The sequence below is a fragment of the Onthophagus taurus genome, unplaced genomic scaffold (genome assembly GCF_036711975.1).
Source record: "Onthophagus taurus isolate NC unplaced genomic scaffold, IU_Otau_3.0 ScKx7SY_14, whole genome shotgun sequence".
Lineage (NCBI taxonomy): Eukaryota > Metazoa > Arthropoda > Insecta > Coleoptera > Scarabaeidae > Onthophagus > Onthophagus taurus.
Genome location: NW_027248939.1, coordinates 29,160 through 47,587, shown reverse-complemented (window position 1 = coordinate 47,587; position 18,428 = coordinate 29,160). Strand labels below are relative to the sequence as shown.

The window sequence follows — 18,428 nt, the reverse complement described above, 5'->3', positions numbered from 1 at the left end:
AATCCGAAGTTGCCTGTATAAACAAGTAGTAAATTTGTTATAATTTGAAAATTTATAAATGTTAGTTTGTTGTGATATAGTTCAACATTTGGGATGTAAAAAAAGTGGATTTTAAATTAATTTATAAAAAAGGGATAAAGGGTAGTAAGGGTAGGTATAGGGGAGGAAGGTGGGTGTTGGCCGCTGGGACCGCAAAAAGTGCGAAGAATGCATGCGGTCCTCTCCATTTTGGGGAAAGGGGTAGAAAAGGAGTTTTAGAACTGTAGATCTACTCGTTAAGGCATTCAATTTTGGGGATTTTTAAATTTAAACTTGTCTGTCTCGTATTGGTCTAAAAGGTTTAATTTGAAAAGTTTGTTATGTGCATGTAATAATGAAACATTTTGCTGTATGTCAAAATCATGTTTGGAATTAAGCATGTGTCTGCCGAAATTGGAATTATCGTTGTGCTGGTGCTCTCTAATTCTGGTTTTTAAGGATCTACCAGTTTCTCCTATGTAGGTAGTACTACAAGTGTTACATTGTAGTTTATATGCCTCACTTTGATCTAACAAACCTATTCTGTCTTTGGCATTGAAAAACTTTTGTTTTATGGTGTTGTTATTTTTAAATGAAACATCAATATTATAATTCTTAAAAATCCTTTTATGTTATAACTAATGTTGCCTACAAAATTTATAAATCTATAAATTTTATTGTTGGTATTTTCGTTATGTGTTATACTTTGTAAAGCTGTAGATGAATTGAGATTGTGTTTTAATTGTAATTTATTAATGAACGAATCAATTGATCATTGGAAAATCCATTATTAATTGCTATTGTTTTTATAATTAGAAGTTCATTGTTTTTTTTTTTCTTCTGAAGAAGGAGTATGAATGTAAGATCTAATGGCAGATATTTTATGTGAATAATGATGAAAAGATGTTTGAGGAATTATTGTATCAGTTTGAGTTGGTTTTCGATATATCTTATATTCAATATCATTGTTAATGTTCATTAGTGTAAGGTCTAAAAAGTTAAGGCTGTTCGACCGTTTCGTGGGAATAAGTTCGTTGAAAGAGAAACGAAAGTTCAAAAAAGGATAGCATATATCGGTATTACAATGCCTCTGCTTTTCTATTGGTCGAGATCAGTTGCTAAAAATTTTTTTTTATCGTCAGTCACAAAACAGATGTAAAAAAGAAATGTCTATTATAATTATTATAATATTGAATGTTTTTATCGCGTAATCCAAAACTTCTGAATTTAAAAAATTTTATTTTAAAACCTTTGAAAAATTTGAATAATTTGATAGTAATTAATCGTACCTAATACGATTAAATATGTATATGTATTTTCATTCTCTTACTTTTATGATACGAAGAAGATAAACATAAGAACCAAATGTCATAAATATTCAGGTATAGTTAAAGAAATCAAGAAAAACTACAACAATAACATTATAATGGTTGTTTAATGATTTCATTTAACATTTCATTTGTAAAAAATAATTGTAACTGGTTTTTCATTTTTAAGTTAAAAAAATTATCGTCTTTACTTATTTCTTCTATATGCGGGGGTCCTATCGGACTCCACACAACAAAATAACATTTTTCCTTTTTTGTTATCTGAAGTTGCCCTTGAATTTGGTAAAAATAATTATGGTTTGTTTTTAATTTTAATTCGCCGTTTCGATGTTGAAAAATATTAATTTTTTTGGTACGGATGCCATGTTCTATAGATATATTTCTTAAATTATATGGGCATTTAACTTCTATAATGGAATTGTTGCTATGGATTACCCCATCTGGACTGGCTCCTAAAAAATAAAAGTCTCCTTGACCTACATATAAACCACATGGATCTACATGTAGGCCAGAAATATTTTGAAAAGCTTCTATTGCTGCGTTTTCATATTGACAACCATATTCGGTGGCTTTGTTTTCTCGAAAACTATTTGCCAATAGGCATTTTAAAAGATTGTTCGGTGGTGTTGATGCTTTTCTTTTGCACACTACTCCAAAATTGGAAGCTGTTAATCTATATAACCTTTCTTGTCTCCAACAAGGATTGCTATATTGACCTCTAGTTCGTACTTCTATTATATCTGCTTCTTCTTTTGTTTTTTTCAATAAATTGAATATAACTTCTTTTCTTCTAGCAATTTCTTCTTGTGGTGGTAATTCAACATCTCCATAGTCGCTGTCCGCTTCTAGTGCAACTGGTCTGACCCTTTTACGTTTTTTCCCTTGCTGCGTCTTTCGCCGTTTCATCAACATTTCATATTTTTGTTCACAACACTTTTTAGTGTAGTGTCCTAATTTCTTTCCCATATTTTCTGCAATTTTCTTTAAATAATGCTCTCGACAATTGAACAGAATTGCTGCAATGAGGCACCGTAGTTGGTAGGATCCCCCTAAAGAGAAATTGATCTGCAAAACTGAACATTAAAAAAGGAAAATACTAATGATATTTACATACTCGTTTACCACCAATAAATTTATTTACTAAACTATTGAACTCCTCGGCGCTATTATTATTTTTATTCAGCAAACAAGATGAAGAATTAGATATAATTCGTTGCAAACAGGTGTTGATATCTGCTTCTAAACCGCATTCCTTTACGTTTGCAAATATATTATCTACGCCATTTACTTTATTACAAAAGTATTGGGCACAGTTTTAGTGGTCTCCAAATATATGGGATTGAATATTTGATAAATCTTTTTGAAATAATAAAAGTTTTTGTTCATATGGAACATTTTGTCCATTTCTATATTCGGCAGATTTTTTTATAGCTACCCGAAATCTTAATACACTGGTGGATATCTTTCTACGAAGTTGTAGTGGAACGAATTTTCCACTAGTGCTACGCACTTTTTTAGAAAGTTCAACCAATTTATTGCTAAAATTCCGTAATAAATGATTGATGCATTCTACTTTTTCTATTAAACATGTCCCATAGGGTTTAACGGAATTTAACTTTTTTGTGACACTACTATCCCCGTCACCTATTAATTTTATATATTTCAGGCCATGTACACCCACGCTATGTTGGAATCCCTCAAGAAAAATGTCCGATTCCATTGCGGTGGATGGGCCAGACCAATTTTTAAAACATTTGTGTGTACGTCGGTTGGTAAAATGCTCTGTGCAAATCCTGCAATATCTATTGCGTACTCCTATGTGCAGAATTTTTTTTGTTGCTTCTCCTATGATCACACCCACGCCTGATGCTGCGTTATAATTCGTTCGATATGAACGCTTTGACCAGGCACCATCGGACACAACACTAACAAGAGCAACGCCATGATCATCTACATCACCCTTTCCTTTTGCAATGGCAACTTCCTCTTCTCCGGCGTCCTTTAATTGTTTTGAAACAACAGTTTCAACTACCTCTAGTAAGTTTGTATGAATATTGTTATATCGACGCTGCGTCATATTAGGAATATTTAACAAAAAAAATCTTTCAGCTGGGAATATCCTGCACCAATTGACACTATTCCTGTTAGAATATGTGAAATATTAAAATATTTACATACAGTTCGCGTCGCAATTTTTTTTTATTGTGTAAATACAGTCTTACCGATTACTGCTGAAGTATTCACATTTAATTCGTCTTTATTGCCATTTGTGTGTACTTCAGATTCCATTCCGCACATTTGACATTTAATTGTAAAAATAGATTCATAACCAATTTGGCGTTCGGCTACAATGTCGGATAAGTCTATTGTGCAATTAAAAGCGGGTGCGTGTTTAATATCTTTTATTTGCCTCCAAAATGATGCAATATCAATTATTCTTCTACCAGTAAAGTTTTGAAAATGTACTGTTTGTGATTGTGGTTCTTCCATTCTGTAAAAACAGTCGTAGTATTGAGTAATTTATCATTACAAAATTTTATCTGAATTCAATTTTCGATACATGCTGTAAAGCACATATCATACGTTGAATTAAATACGTTTCCAAAAACTAAAGATATTTAGGAAAAAAATAATTCTTTTTTAAAAAAACCTTACAATATAATGTTATTGCCTTTGATATTTACCGACTTTGAGATTAATTCATTAAAATTTTGGGAAATAATATATACATACCCTAAATCAACAGAAATCTCATCTAACGAACGGTCTGTGGTTACATTATGGGAAACAGTTTTTCTGCAAGTACGAATAAATAAAAAGAATTAAATATTTATATAAATAACATGTTTGTCACAATTATTCTTGAATAGTTTAAAAGCTCATGTTTTATCTGATAACTAATATTTTTAAATTGTGTCAAATTGGGTAATATTTAAAGTGAAGTCAAAAATTCGTACTTACTTGTGCCCTGCTTTATTTATCAAAAACTGTCGTTTTTTTGACAACACCTTTGAAGGTGATTTTCTTGTTTTCACCATAATTCATAAAAAGTCACTATCTCAAACTTAAATAACTACTAACTATACACACGTAAACACTAAATTAACACTAACTTCCACTAAACTTTAGTTTAACAACGAAAATTATCTCTGTGCACGATGTTCACCCAAGACAACTCGAGAAAGGAATGTTTCAAAAATCTCTTGACTTTTAGAAAAACAAAGTTGTAAAATAAACCCTTTTTTGTTATGGGATGTAAAAACGGGCTGGTTTCAATACCTGCGTCTCTCTAGTACCAAAATTAAACAGTAATATTCTTACGTAAAGAAATAAAATAAATACATTTTAGTTAGTGTGTAAAAAGGGACTGGTTTCAGTACCTGCGTCTCTCTAGTACAAAAATTCCAAAGTTATATATATTCTTAGGTAAAGAAATTAAATAAATTTAAGTATTTCTTAAATATTTAGAACAGTAAAAGATTTTGTTGAGGATTATATTTATTTTTGTTTTACAAAATTTAGAAACATATTCAATTATTGTAGATTCCTAAATACATAATATACAGGTGTGTACATTATGGCGAATAATCAACACATAGCGACAATCTTCAGTTGATTCAAAACAGAAAAGTCTAATGTTAAAATGTTGTAACATACTTCATATGCCTTAGGAATAATATGAAAGTACATGAAAACGTATACATTGGATGATTATTTGTATCAAAATAATTCATGTAAATAAATTTCATTAATTTTAATCAATAATAAAAATCTAACTCAACAAACAATTATTGCATTTGTGCACACTGTATAGGAGTACTATTTATTATAATATATTTAATTTATATTCTGGATTTTTTTAATTTTTAGTCTACTATCGAATTTACTTCAAATTTTTGTTTTTATTAAACATTCATATCTTAATTAAATTATTAAAACGAAACGTAAGAATTAGGATGGATATACCTACTTTAAAAAATGGTAAGTTATATTTCATTTCATATTTTTTTGGGCTTTTATGGCTAATTCCTAAAGAATGAATTTATATTTCTACGAAGTCGTAAAAGTTATCGATTCACAGGATGCAATGGTAGATAGAATACGCACGATTTCGCTAAAACTGGTACGCCACACCACCAATCTTTGAGGGCAGAGCTAATACAAAAATTAGGAAATTATTACCTTATTTCGGCGTGGGAATTTCTCATTTTCCTCCTTTATTTTATGAAATATCAAAAAATTTTATTTAGAAAAAGTGTTCGTTTAATAATTATCTATGCCTCTTCTAAGCCCTTTTAAAAATGCTTCTTAATAATCTCGGTAATTAACAATAATTAATCAAATATCTCGCAGAAGAAGCATAGATTTTCCATTTTTAAACAACTTTTGTTTGAAACTTTTTTTGATATTTCAAACGGTTAACGCGTATTATTAGAAATACGTTTGTCGTAGCGGTCGAACAGCCTTAAGTTGTTTTTCTTTTTCTAATTCGACGGTAAATTTTATATTAGGATGAAAAGAGTTAATGTAATCATGAAATCAGTAATTTGTATGTCATAGTGATTGTTCCAAATAATCAAAATGTCATCCACATATCTACGCCATAAAAGGATGTTCTTGTTAATAGGGTTGTTAAGATCGAGAATAATATTTTCCATCTGATCAAGAAAAATATCAGAGAGGAGGCCACTCAGAGGGGATCCCATGGGTAAACCTTCATTGTAAACATAGAATTTTTGTTGAAATTGGAAAAAGTTCTGTTCTGTACAGAGTTTTAATAAATTGTAAATGTGGTTAACTTCTCTTAGGGGAATTTTCTCTTTAATGATATCTTTAGTAATGTTCAAAGTTTCTGCTATAGGAATATTTGTGTATAGGTTTGTGACATCAAATGATAAAAGTGTAAAGTTCTGTGGTAGTTCAATGTTTTTAATGCTATTGATTCTATTCTATTGTTGACGGTGTATTTAGCTTTGAAATAAGAAATTTCAGGGTTCATAGGTGATAAGTGATAACTTAAACTTAACTTATCATATTCACTTTAAGTTCTCTTTAATCTGCTTTATCCTATTTTAATTTTGTTACTTCCGATTTGATCTATATACAATAGTTTGTAGTTTTTTTATATTGGTTTTATGAAGGCGTTATTGCTCGGTACACCTCTTAAGTTATTTAACCTGATGCTGGCGGTGTTTTTCATTTACATAACCTTAAATTTCGAAGCATGTTGTAAGAAAGAGATTCAGATCTGTAACAGAGTTCCGTTTTCTCTCGTTGTAAAACATGAAGTGCAAACAAACAAATTGACGGTAAATAATAGATAATTTCTTTTTTGTATGTTTTTATTAAAAAATGTTTTTCTACTTTTACTCCGCAGTTGTGTCCGAAGATGACAAAATTGTCGAAACACATAAGATTAAATATATTTACTGGTTCATCGTTTAAGGCCATCCAGCTTGGTTTTATTCTCCCTTATACATTTTCCGATGCATCTGGAGAAAGAATTGTATTACTTGGAAAAAGTCTTGAGCACCGTTGGCAGCACTTTCTAGGTCGATAGCCAATTTGGGCAGGTCCAGATGCGTGGGTGTTATGGTGTATTATTGTCCTTTATTAAGTAGATCCAGTTCTTTTTAATTGAAGTTAATGTTGGATAAATTGGTAATTCTCGGGTGAAATGTATGTGTTGACAGTGAAGGATTTTTGTGGTCTTATGTTTGTTCTTTGTCCCTAAGTCTGTTTATTTTATTGTTTTTGTTTCTCCATGAATTGTTTAAACGCTTTCTATCAAAATGTTTCGCTTGTTCTATAATATCGTGCAACTCTAAATAATGTAATTGATCTGCTAGTATGTTGTAAATGTAGTTAATTTTTCTGTTGATTGAATCTAACTTTCGATGACTTTTCTTTATTAATGTGATTCCTACGGATATATCTCTTTTGTGAATTTGTTAGGTGTTCAGGTAGTTTATATTCTGTGTATTTTGGAAATAATTCTTCTCTCAAACATATTTTGTTAAACTTAATATGTACTTTGCAAAATCAGCTCGATCTGATATGTTAATCTCTTGTAGTTTAGGATTAGTTTTGTAGTACCAATATTGTTTAGATAATTATAGTTAAAATCCATTATACCAGTTGTTTGATTCGTGAGAAGGTAATTAAATTTAATATTCGTAGTATTGTACTTTTGAAACTGGTTTTATTATTTATTTAATTAAATCTTACTAGTTTCGGCCCATGGCCATTTTCAGAGACTCTACAATGAGATTAACAATCGGTCAATTTAATTATTTAACAAAAAGGTCTCGAAATTTGATATGAAAGTCGAATTAAATTTATAAAACATACAACAAGTAAATATAAGAAATCATATAAAATATAAAAGTGTACTTACAATGTCATAAGAGTTAGATGTCATATTGCAAAGTATTAAGTGTAATTGCAAGTATTTTAAATAAAATTACTTTATATCATAACAAACTAACATTTATAAATTTTTCAAATTATAACAAATTTACTAATTGTTTATACAAGCAACTTATTTCTTTATGTAGGTAAGATAAAGGCGCGACGTACTGTCTGGGACATACTATCTGTTCCGATTGGACGGAACCCTCTTCTCCCCGCAGAACTTACTTCTGTTTCTCTTTAATTTATAATTCCATTAAATCGCTCTTAAAAAATTAGGAAGCCCTAATTTTGAAAAAGTGATAACGGAATCCGACAACCGACATTATTTGACATATTTTGGTAAAAACCGCGTTTTAATCCGCCAGGTAGTTTTCGAAATAACCGCATCCTACTAAACCGCGATTTTCCGCGAAACTATATGGAATATCGAAAAAATAAAATATGCCCCACATTAAGAACACATCGGTTTACCACCAGTTCAAATTTGAAATTTTTCATGAAATAGTTTTGGAGAAAGAAAATCGCAAAGTAGACAAAGTTGCTGGCACTCTCAAAAATCGGGTAGTTTTCTCACTTAACCCGCGATAAAAGAAAAACCGCGGATCCGAAAATTTTCAAATTAACATATAATACGCAGAAATGTTCACTGATTACAATAAACTTTACCGCAATTTTTTCCATCAAGCGGTTACGAAGATATCGATCACTAAAGTGAGGGGCCTTGTCTTTTTGCACGGATAGTAGTCAGACTTAATTAATAAAACTAATTTCAAAAGTACAAATTGGGAAAATTAAATTTAATTACCTTTTTAACATTATAAATGTTATCATCCAATGCTTCATACCAAAAGGAACGTAATATTCAATAAGTAAACGATTTTGATAATTACTTAAATTTCCACAATCATCGTTCAACACAACAAAATATATCATAAAATAGGCGATAAGAAATGATGCGTAACGATTAGTTTTAATTATATTTTTTAAATTTGTTTCAATGCATTTATCGCTTTGAATTTCCAAGTGATTAAAATCATTCAATAAATGAATCATTTAAAAAAAGCGGTGTCGATTTCGTAATAGTTGAACGTTAGCGGATAATAATACTCCCATTGCAATAAATGCCACATTAAATAAACATTTCGCAAAATTAATCCTGTAACCTGAAACGTATAAAACGTAAATAAAAGTATGTACACGTATACACGTTTATTTGCTACTTATAATTTCCGATATCAATGTGTGGATTGTTCAAACTAAATTTAATGGATAACGACTTAATCGGGGTGACGGTCAATAATACAGAAACAACTTTTGTAAATTTGCTTATTGTTGAGAAGTATTAAAAATAATATATTTGTTACTATATTTTTCATCTTTTGTTTTTGTAAATAAAATAAAAGACAATTCTGTCATCTGTCCAGAATAAGGAATAATTAAAGAATACCTGTCCCTCTTAAAAATCGATGAATTTTTTTTAATTGGTAAGAAGTATAATAGCTTATATAATAGTACCTTACTTAAGTTAAAAAGTTAATTAAAAATTAATATTAAACAAGACGTGTACATGGTTACAAAATAATAATAAAAAAGTAACCCGTGTGACGATGGCAACAAACTGTGCATTTAACCAAATGACAATTACAACTGACAACACAAGCAATGTTAACCATGTATTTTCGTATTAAATCCTAACCTGAAATTGTTTAATTTATACCCACGCACAAAATAAAAAGTTATTTTCACTAAACTTGTTGAGACTACAACATAATTATTCATAATGACACCTATGTGAAGTTAGCCCCCAATTAAGGTCGCCGTTCAATCACGTGATGTTTGCAAAAATTTGTATAGTTCCGCTGTTGGTTAAAAGAGGTCGTCCTGAGCTCAATTCAGTTATTCATAGCGACGCTTTTTTATATCAGCTTACAATTATTAGTCATCCTACCGTTGAAAGATTTTATTCATTGGAGAATATATTCCGCTGTAGTCTTACGCGATTCCTATTCTCGATATTATTTGGTGTTTTCTTCGTGTTTTTTTTGTGCTCGAATGCCTGTTGGTTTGCGAAATGCCGCACAAACATTTCAGAAATTTATCAATGAACTTGATTAGGCCTTACTGGCCTAACTTTCCACCAGCGGCTTTCTTCTCTAAAAAGATGACCAATGGTCAAATGAAATATTCCACATTCGATAGAGAACTGCTAGCTATATATCTAGCAGTTAGACATTCTACCTCTAATAAACGCATTTTTTTCAAAAACTGATAAACCCCAAAACAAACTCGATATATCAACTATATAGTTGAATTTACCTCCGAGATATTATATATCAAAGGCAAATTCAACACAGTCCCGGATGCATTATCAAGAGTTGACATCAATCCCTCAGAGACAATAATAGGAAACGCACAAAATTTAGATAAACAACTAAAATTTCTACTTCAAAAACAAAATCTAAATTTAAACAAAACTTTCCATTTATCTAAGATTAGATCATCCACTTCTAACTTAGATCTTTGGTACGAGAATTCTTTTACACGTCCTAGATTATATATACCTATGAAATTCCGAAAAATCATTTTCGACAAATTTCATGCTCTAACATATTTAGGTTTCAAAACCACCTTAAATAATATCAAAAATCGTTTCTTTTGGCCACATTTAACCAAGCAAGTAAAATCATGGTGTAAAACTTGCATACCTTGCCAGAAAACTAAAATCCAAAGATACACGTTGAAGATTTTCTTCACGTCAGAAATTTAATCTACCTACTGGTAGGTTCGAACATATACACACAGATCTAATAGGTCCTTTTACTCCTTCATTAGGCTGTTCTTTTGTACTAACAGTCGTAAATCGCTTCACTAGATAGTCCGAAGCGTACCCAATACCTGATGAACATTTTGCAAGATTTGGTATACCACACAGTATCACACACGACCAAGGAAGGCAATTCGAGTACCGATTATTTCGCAATTTCAATAGATTGTTAGGAACGCCTGTAGACGTATATAGGTGGAACAACGCCCTCTCAATTATGCTATTGGGCCTTAGACCTTCACTTAAAGGAGATCTAGGTTGTTCCCCCGCAGAGTTAGTGTATGGTCAAACCCTCCGTCTACCCGAAGAATTTATTATCACTTCACAGGACCATTTAGAAACGGAACAACTTCTAGTTAGTCTCAAAGAAACGTTTTCAAGTTTAAAACCAGTACCTACTACTTTTCATTCAAAAATGAAACCTTTCATTCATAAAGATCTATTTGTTTCAGACTTTGTTTCCCAAGGTTTCCCTTGCACCAAGGTTTGAAGGCACTTTTAAAGTTATTAAACGCTTTCAAAAAACTTTATTATTTTAAAAGATAACAAGGAATTACACTAGTCTACAAAAAAAAATTCATAAAATGTACATTTAACGCCACTGTATTTTTCTTATGTATTTTGGTCCCCTAAACCCAAAAATCACTTTTAAAATTTTTTCTATGGATACATTTTGGAGATATGATTTTTTTTAGGGGTACGACCGATCTGGTCGTGCAATTCATCAAATTAAAGAGTATTGTATAGCCAATAAATGGTATTAATACTTTTTCCAATTGGTTTCGTAGTTTTAAAACAATGGTTCATAATATGTGAAAAAGGGATATTTTTTAGACGATATGTGAATCAAAAATTCATTCAATATCCGTGGAGAGTCGCAGAAAATTTCTTTTTTACCTTCTACGTAAAGTTTGCTCTTTTAAGAAGACAACAAGGTACGCAGGATGAGAAACTATGATTAAGAATACCAAGACCTGATCTGTCAAATCTAACTCGAGATATCCTGCAAACAGTCAACTAACCCCTAAAAAAAATCATAGCTCCAAAACGTATCTATAGAAAAAAATTTAAATGTGAAACTACATAAGAAAAATACAGTGGCGTCAAATGTACATTTTATGAATTTTTTTTTGTAGACTAGTGTTAGCAGTTAGTATTGATCGATTATCGCCAGCATTTATAGCTAACGATAAACTTGAAATTGCTTCTAATCAAAATTCAATTCCAAATAAATCTTTAAGAATACGTTTTCAAAATTAAAATATTTATAACTACTTGATTTACATTTCCTTGTTAACCTTATTTCTTCTTGGAAGGGGGAGTATTTGTAGCGTCATGTCTACAAAATCCATTTCGCGTACGGAGCGGCTGTATCTCTACAACGGTAAGTCCTAGAGGTTTGGGAACAAATCCTTATAAGCAAAGTGACCAAGAGAAATAGCTGGAAATTATTTTGAAGTTCGTAATTCGACCGTTAGGAGGCGTAACTGCCATTGAGAAACATAAAGTTCCCACTATCTCAGAAACTTAGACGATGAGCTATAACTTTGACAACATCATTTAATAGCTTGGATAATACCGCATCGCTTTTGTTTTGCGATATTTCTCATATCTGTCATAATAAGGGAGGGGGAGGCCAATGCGTTTTCATATGTTTACATTTTAATATCTCCTAGACCATTCAACCGATTTAAATATTTTCAGTGTTGTTTGAAAGAGCATTTTATGCTCTTTTTAAAGATATTTTCAGTAAGACCGTTTGCTTTAAAACAAATGAGCTAGAGGGCGTTATCTGCAGCGATTACATATTTTTGTGATTTTTGAAGAAAAGTTAAATGGAACGATACTATTTACTTCACAAATTCTTAGTCACCTTAAAATTTGCTAAATTTTAGTGAAAACCGCATCTGGATATCGCTACCCGTTCTCGAATTATAGAAGAAAATGTTAAAAACTCGAGTGCCATCTATCGCATCCAGTTACCTCATTGATAAAAACAAATCACATAACCATGGTAACTGTAAACATGTCATTTACCAACGCAGAAGCGTATGATTGATAGAGCGTATGATGATTTATTTTCAATGTTTCGAATACGATGCAACTGCATGGCAAAAATGTGTAATGCAATTACGACAAAGAAAGACATTTTTCTCTGGAAGTGTTTTTAAGATTGACTTAGCGATTACGGAAAACTGGCAACGTGTAGCCCATTCAGACATCTCAATGAATTCGTAAATCATATTGATGCGCAATGTGATCCTACATAATCTGGGAACTCCGAAAACAATTGCCCACAAGAGTTCTCAAGAGAATAATATCTCCACCACGTTGTTTTACATCAGGCCTTAACAGATACCGATTATGATAACAGACTGAACTATTACCATTGACTTATAAATATGATTTGGACAAATCCAAACCTTTTATCACAAATGCTATGGTTGCATGAAGCATCTGTCCACAAGCTGATGTAAACTTGCATAATATGCATTTTTGGTTCGAGCAAAACCCACATTGCTTTCACCCCTTTATCTATTGGGTAGACTAAACGACCTGCCTTTTCAAGAAAAACCAATAACCAGGGAAAATATGACAAAACACTAAATACCAGTAGAAACGTGTCCATGGCCGAGACTTAAGCAGCGCTTTTTTTTCGTCGAAACTAGATTAAATAAATGCATCGAAGTTTATAGAAGGCATTTCGCACATTAGTGAGTTATTTTTGCCAAAAATTTAAGTTATTCTAAGTGTTTTGGTTTATTTTGTTTTATTATCATTGTTGATGTTTCATTAATCCGTTGGCTTTTCAACACGCCTCAAAAGTAGTTTTGAAGCAGTTCTAAGCTTGGATAAAGTGTGAAGGAAGGTTCTAGATAATAAAATTTTTGTTCTCTCTTAATCTCTCTTATAAAACTGCTTGACTAATTTAATTTTGATTAAATTTTTTATTAATTATGAAGGGGAAAATAAAATTTATTAACAATCCCACAACATTCAATATATCACGAATATTTTATTCTTTAAATATCGCCATCTATAAGACGATTGCCAAAATACCAAAGTTAGGTTGTTCAGCAGATTCCCTTACATATTTCAATAATTACCTGAAAATTGCACATTTTTAGATAAAACACAATCCTGAGATAACAACAAATCTATTATAGTTACACTGTCACGGAATCTCTTCTTATATTACACATCTAGTAAATGAAGCATTGTCGCCTCGTTTAAGTGCTTAATTTGTCATAAAAGTCAGTTTTTATTACGCCCTTTTCATGACAAAGTTTAGTAATTTATTATTGTTAATATAACAACTATTTTACAAAATAAATTATGTCATTCACTACTACAATATGTGTACTTCAATCCTATGTATTTACTTTTCTGTAATAATTTGGTAGAAAGTCATAAATGTGTTAGAAAGTAACCTCTATCAGCCTCTATGGGCCCATATAAAAATGGCCATTGAACGGTGACCTTAAATAGCATTTTACATGTATAGTATTTTGATTATAACATGAGAACCAGTGAACCGATTTCGATAAACAATGTCTCATTCGAAAGCTTAATAATTATACGTCACTCGATTCGTCATAGTGTCTTCTATCGAAATCACAAAATGCTCGATTTCAACTCTCCCGCTAAGTATATACAGCCCTCGGAATGACACTGTCTTCGGCTCGTTGTTTATGCACGTGTGAACACTCGTGCTAAAAAATTAATTTAAACTAAATCGACTATAATTAGAGAACAGTTTGACGGATTTTAATGTTTTATATCTCAATCGAAAGTTTGTGTGTGGCTGAATGCTGTTGTCGAAATGCCCGATTCGAAATATTTAAGGATTTTGATTAAAACACAACAAACGAATTAATTAAACACATCAATTATTCGTAACTAATTGACCAATTTTAGTCATCAAAATCTCGGTCGAAAGTATGATCTGCAATGAATGCGAAGGTGGAAATGTCCGATTTCAAAATTTACTAATTATGTGCGTACAGCCATTGAAATGACCCCGCGAGAGATTTCGAGTCGAGCATTTCCACTTTCCGATGAGCCAAAGATTAAGCTTTCGAATGAGATTTTGATTATCGAAATCGGTTGACTGGTTTTCTTGTTATAATCAAAATACTATACATATAAAATCCTATCTAATTGGGGGCTAGAAAAATTTGGAGTTAACCTCGCATAGGTCATAATGACTAAGTACCTGTCGTTACATAGACTGTGTGTCTATTAACTATGTACAAGAGCGTCGCCAGATAGGAGCAAAGATAGATTCGAAAAAAGAAATTGAATAGAATATAAGGTACAAATAGATTCTAAAAATCTATTTGAAATGTTTATAATCTATTATCGCATTTAAATAGAGAGAATGAGAGTTACATAAAAAATTGTTAATAAAAGACTTCAAACCACTTAAATATTATAATTAGGATACTTATTAGTTAGTTTAACGTTATTTTGGAACTTAATAACACATATTATTGATGAAAATCCCTTTCGTAGTTACACAGTTTTAACATCAAAAGTTCATAACGTAGGGTCAAATATTCGTAAATATTCGTCAAATCCTTTGGTCAAATCTGACAAAACAAATTCGCGAACGATAGGTAATAAGGAGAAAAAGGAAAGAGTGTGGTTCGAGTGGTCTCAGATCATCTCTGAAGCAGGACTGAGGTTGTTCATTTGCAGAATTGGTTTATGGTCAGCCACTCAGATTACGGGGAGAATTTTTGATATGCACCGAACCATCAATTGAAACTGAACCAATACTATCAAGTTTAAAATCATCTTTTGCTGACATTAAATCAGTTCAGTCAACCATACATGCCAGCGAAGAACCTTTTATACACAAGGAATTGTTCACCTCAAACTTTGTTTTTGTTAAGATCACTGGTATTAAACTTATCTTATCTCTTAGGTACGAAGGTCAGATTTATAAAAAGATATTAAAAATTTTTCGTTATAATGAAATGAAATAAAGAATTAAATGTAAAGCTCGATTTAAAAGCATTATTTGGTTGGAAGACAAAAATATGTTTGTATTAACCAAACTAATTTGTTAAAAGGCTTATATTTATAATACATTTTAGGGTTTTATTCTAAATATCTATTCTAATAAAATATGAACAATTGGCATTTAAGGACTTAGAAAAATTGCTGGAATTTACAGTATGTGGAAAAACCATATTAAAAAATCGGGGTGTTGAGAAGTTTTTAAGTGTAAAAAATAGGCATACACTAACTGCTATAATAACCCAATATCTATTAGACCACGAAGTAGAGGAAGGAAAAGGTGTATACCAGGATATCGCTAAGAAAATAAAAAATATATTTCCTGGAAAGAATGAGGTTTGTTTTATAATAAAATTAAAGTTATGTACAATAATGTTTATTGATGTTTACAGATAACATACATTGGTGGCAAAACCCAAAGAGGGAAACTAGTTGAAAAATACTACAGTATTATAAAAAAGTATCAGATCGCCGGATTCATTACAAGCAAATATAATTTAAAACGAAAACGAATTGCTGATAAGGATCAAACAACAACAAGTGAAGGCTGTAGATGAAGTGAATGGAGTGAACGCTGATCAAGAATGGTTGCGTCATAATCAGTCTCCAATAGAATCTGTCGTGGAAAAATGGAAAAGTACCTACCATATTAGAAGAAGAGATATTCTCAATACTAAAGTGGATATAAACACAAACTGGCCTATACTTAAACAAAATATTGCACCAATATCATTTAATAAATAATTTTTCATCGTACTTAATCTGAAGTTTATTATTATTAATATATTTTCACGATGAACCTGGATTATGCGTTGGCTTCATTATTCACAGCAGAGTTATCTGTTTTAATCCAAACACTAAGAAGTACTGTATTGAAACGAGAAGAAAGATTTAACTGAAAGTTCCTAAACCTTTCCTACAACAAAAAGATCAACTCGAGAAGAGGTTAATAAAGAAGAAACTTCGTGGACACTACAAAAAGCGTACTCAATATTAAAATTTATTCATCGAAAACTTCAAGAGCATCTACACTATTTGGAGTACGAAGAATTGTATGAAAGATTTCAAGAGGAAGCTATTTATAGAACAATGAAGAATAAAGAAACTAAGAAGAAGAAGCTAGAAAGACTGGAAAAAATGAAAAAGGTAACCAGAGGTTTAAAGACTCACATAATAATAAAAGTATTACTAATATTCATTATTCTAATAACGTAAATGTTGCAAAACTTGTAACTTCTGACGAAATTGATAATTGTAATCTTACTAAGAATAATATTACCTGTAATAATAAGTACTTTCATATTAGGAGAATGGATAAATTTAACCATAATATAAAAGTAAGAATAAATGTAAGAGATCTCGATGAAATCACATTTGCACCTAGATTCACCAATTTGAGCAATGTTCATTTCAATGATATAGAGACTACCATCTTAAAATCTAGCCATAAACTAAATTTACCATTCAATATAAAACCCACAGACATAACTATAAAAATGGAAGCCCAATTAATGTTCAACCCACATAAAAAAAAACGAAATTTGAAGACAACTTTAATATTATAAAGAACATAAATTTAACATTAACACTTACAACACCTCTGTTATGAACCCGTTAATCCCTACAATGAAGAGTTTAATTAAATTACACAAAGAGGATAAAAACATTGGACCAATCATGCACCCCAACATGCAATTACTCAAAAATATCTTCTTACAATATTTAAGGACAGATTTTGCTACAACATTACAAATTCACTCGAACTAATACAAAAAACTAATAATTTAATTCTTTCTAAAAATTCAAAACTAATTTCCTTTGATATCTATTACTAATCTATACGCCAACATTCCCATAAAAAAGACAATATCAATCGTTAGGGAATACTTAATAGAGAAACACTTTGAATTAAAACTTAAATACGAAAATATTCAAGCTTTATCCGACCTCCTCGTGCTGGTTTGTAGTCAAAACATCTTCCTTTTCAACAACGAATATTTTCAGATGAATGACGGGCTCTCGATGTGTTAAATTAGACCCAAATTTCAGGTCAGCAATTAATTAATACCAACCACAAATTCGACAATCGAGAGTTAAGTGGACTCTATAAAATTATCTGTGAAGATTGTACTAAATTCTATATAGGACAAACAGGGCGTAATTTAAAAACTAGAGCCAAAGAATATTTATCTAGGAGCTTATCCACACATTTTGTAAACATTTGAGAAATGAAAATCACAATTCTAGCATTAACAACATACACCTAATAAAAAGAATAAACAAATCGAGAGAGCTAGACCTAATTGAAGAGTTCCAGATTTTTAAGCATAAAAGACACAAAGTAGGACCAATTCTTAACGAAATTACAGAATTTAATAACAACAGATACTTTATAAAATTTATGTCTTCAAATGTCTAACCTGTTTATTTGTTCCTTTCATAACTGGTCGTCGTTATGTTGAATTGCTAGTGCTGTCAATTTTTAATGTGTTTTTACTTTACAATATTATTATATATGTATTTCTGTGTTGCTGACTTTTGGCGGACACTGTATATAGTGCAATGTTTCAGAATAAAAGTTATATTCGAAGCTGTTTGGTTTCTTAATTTGAAATACTAACCCCAGTTTACCAGTTTACAGGCTTGGCAATTTATTGAATAGTATTTTTACGAAATAAATGACAATAATGTTCCTAGTGTCGCAGTAACCGCATATATTTCCGAATTGACAGGGTAAGTTAAGCCTTTAACTTACCTTAACGTTTATGCGTTGTTTTATTTACTAATTAACCGTCTTGTAAAATTTAAATATAAACTGT

General features: G+C 30.9%; 2 long non-coding RNA genes across 3 annotated transcripts; one reads left to right on the top strand and one right to left on the bottom strand.

Moving 5' to 3' along the window:
- Positions 1 to 1,434: 1,434 nt before the first annotated feature.
- LOC139432288 (uncharacterized) lies at positions 1,435 to 3,672 on the bottom strand. Its single transcript, XR_011642136.1, has 3 exons — positions 3,569 to 3,672; positions 2,469 to 3,487; positions 1,435 to 2,411 (listed from the first exon to the last, which is right to left on the bottom strand). It is a non-coding gene; the product is annotated as an uncharacterized lncRNA (long non-coding RNA).
- A 10,195-nt stretch (positions 3,673 to 13,867) lies between these two features.
- Positions 13,868 to 18,193, top strand: LOC111416595 (uncharacterized). Of its 2 annotated transcripts, XR_011642143.1 has the most exons (4): positions 13,869 to 15,631; positions 15,687 to 15,945; positions 16,002 to 16,755; positions 17,659 to 18,193. It is a non-coding gene; the product is annotated as an uncharacterized lncRNA (long non-coding RNA). The 2 variants fall into 2 exon arrangements; XR_002706572.2 differs by lacking the exon at positions 17,659 to 18,193 and having other exon boundaries at positions 13,868 to 15,631; positions 16,002 to 16,370.
- Positions 18,194 to 18,428: the final 235 nt, after the last annotated feature.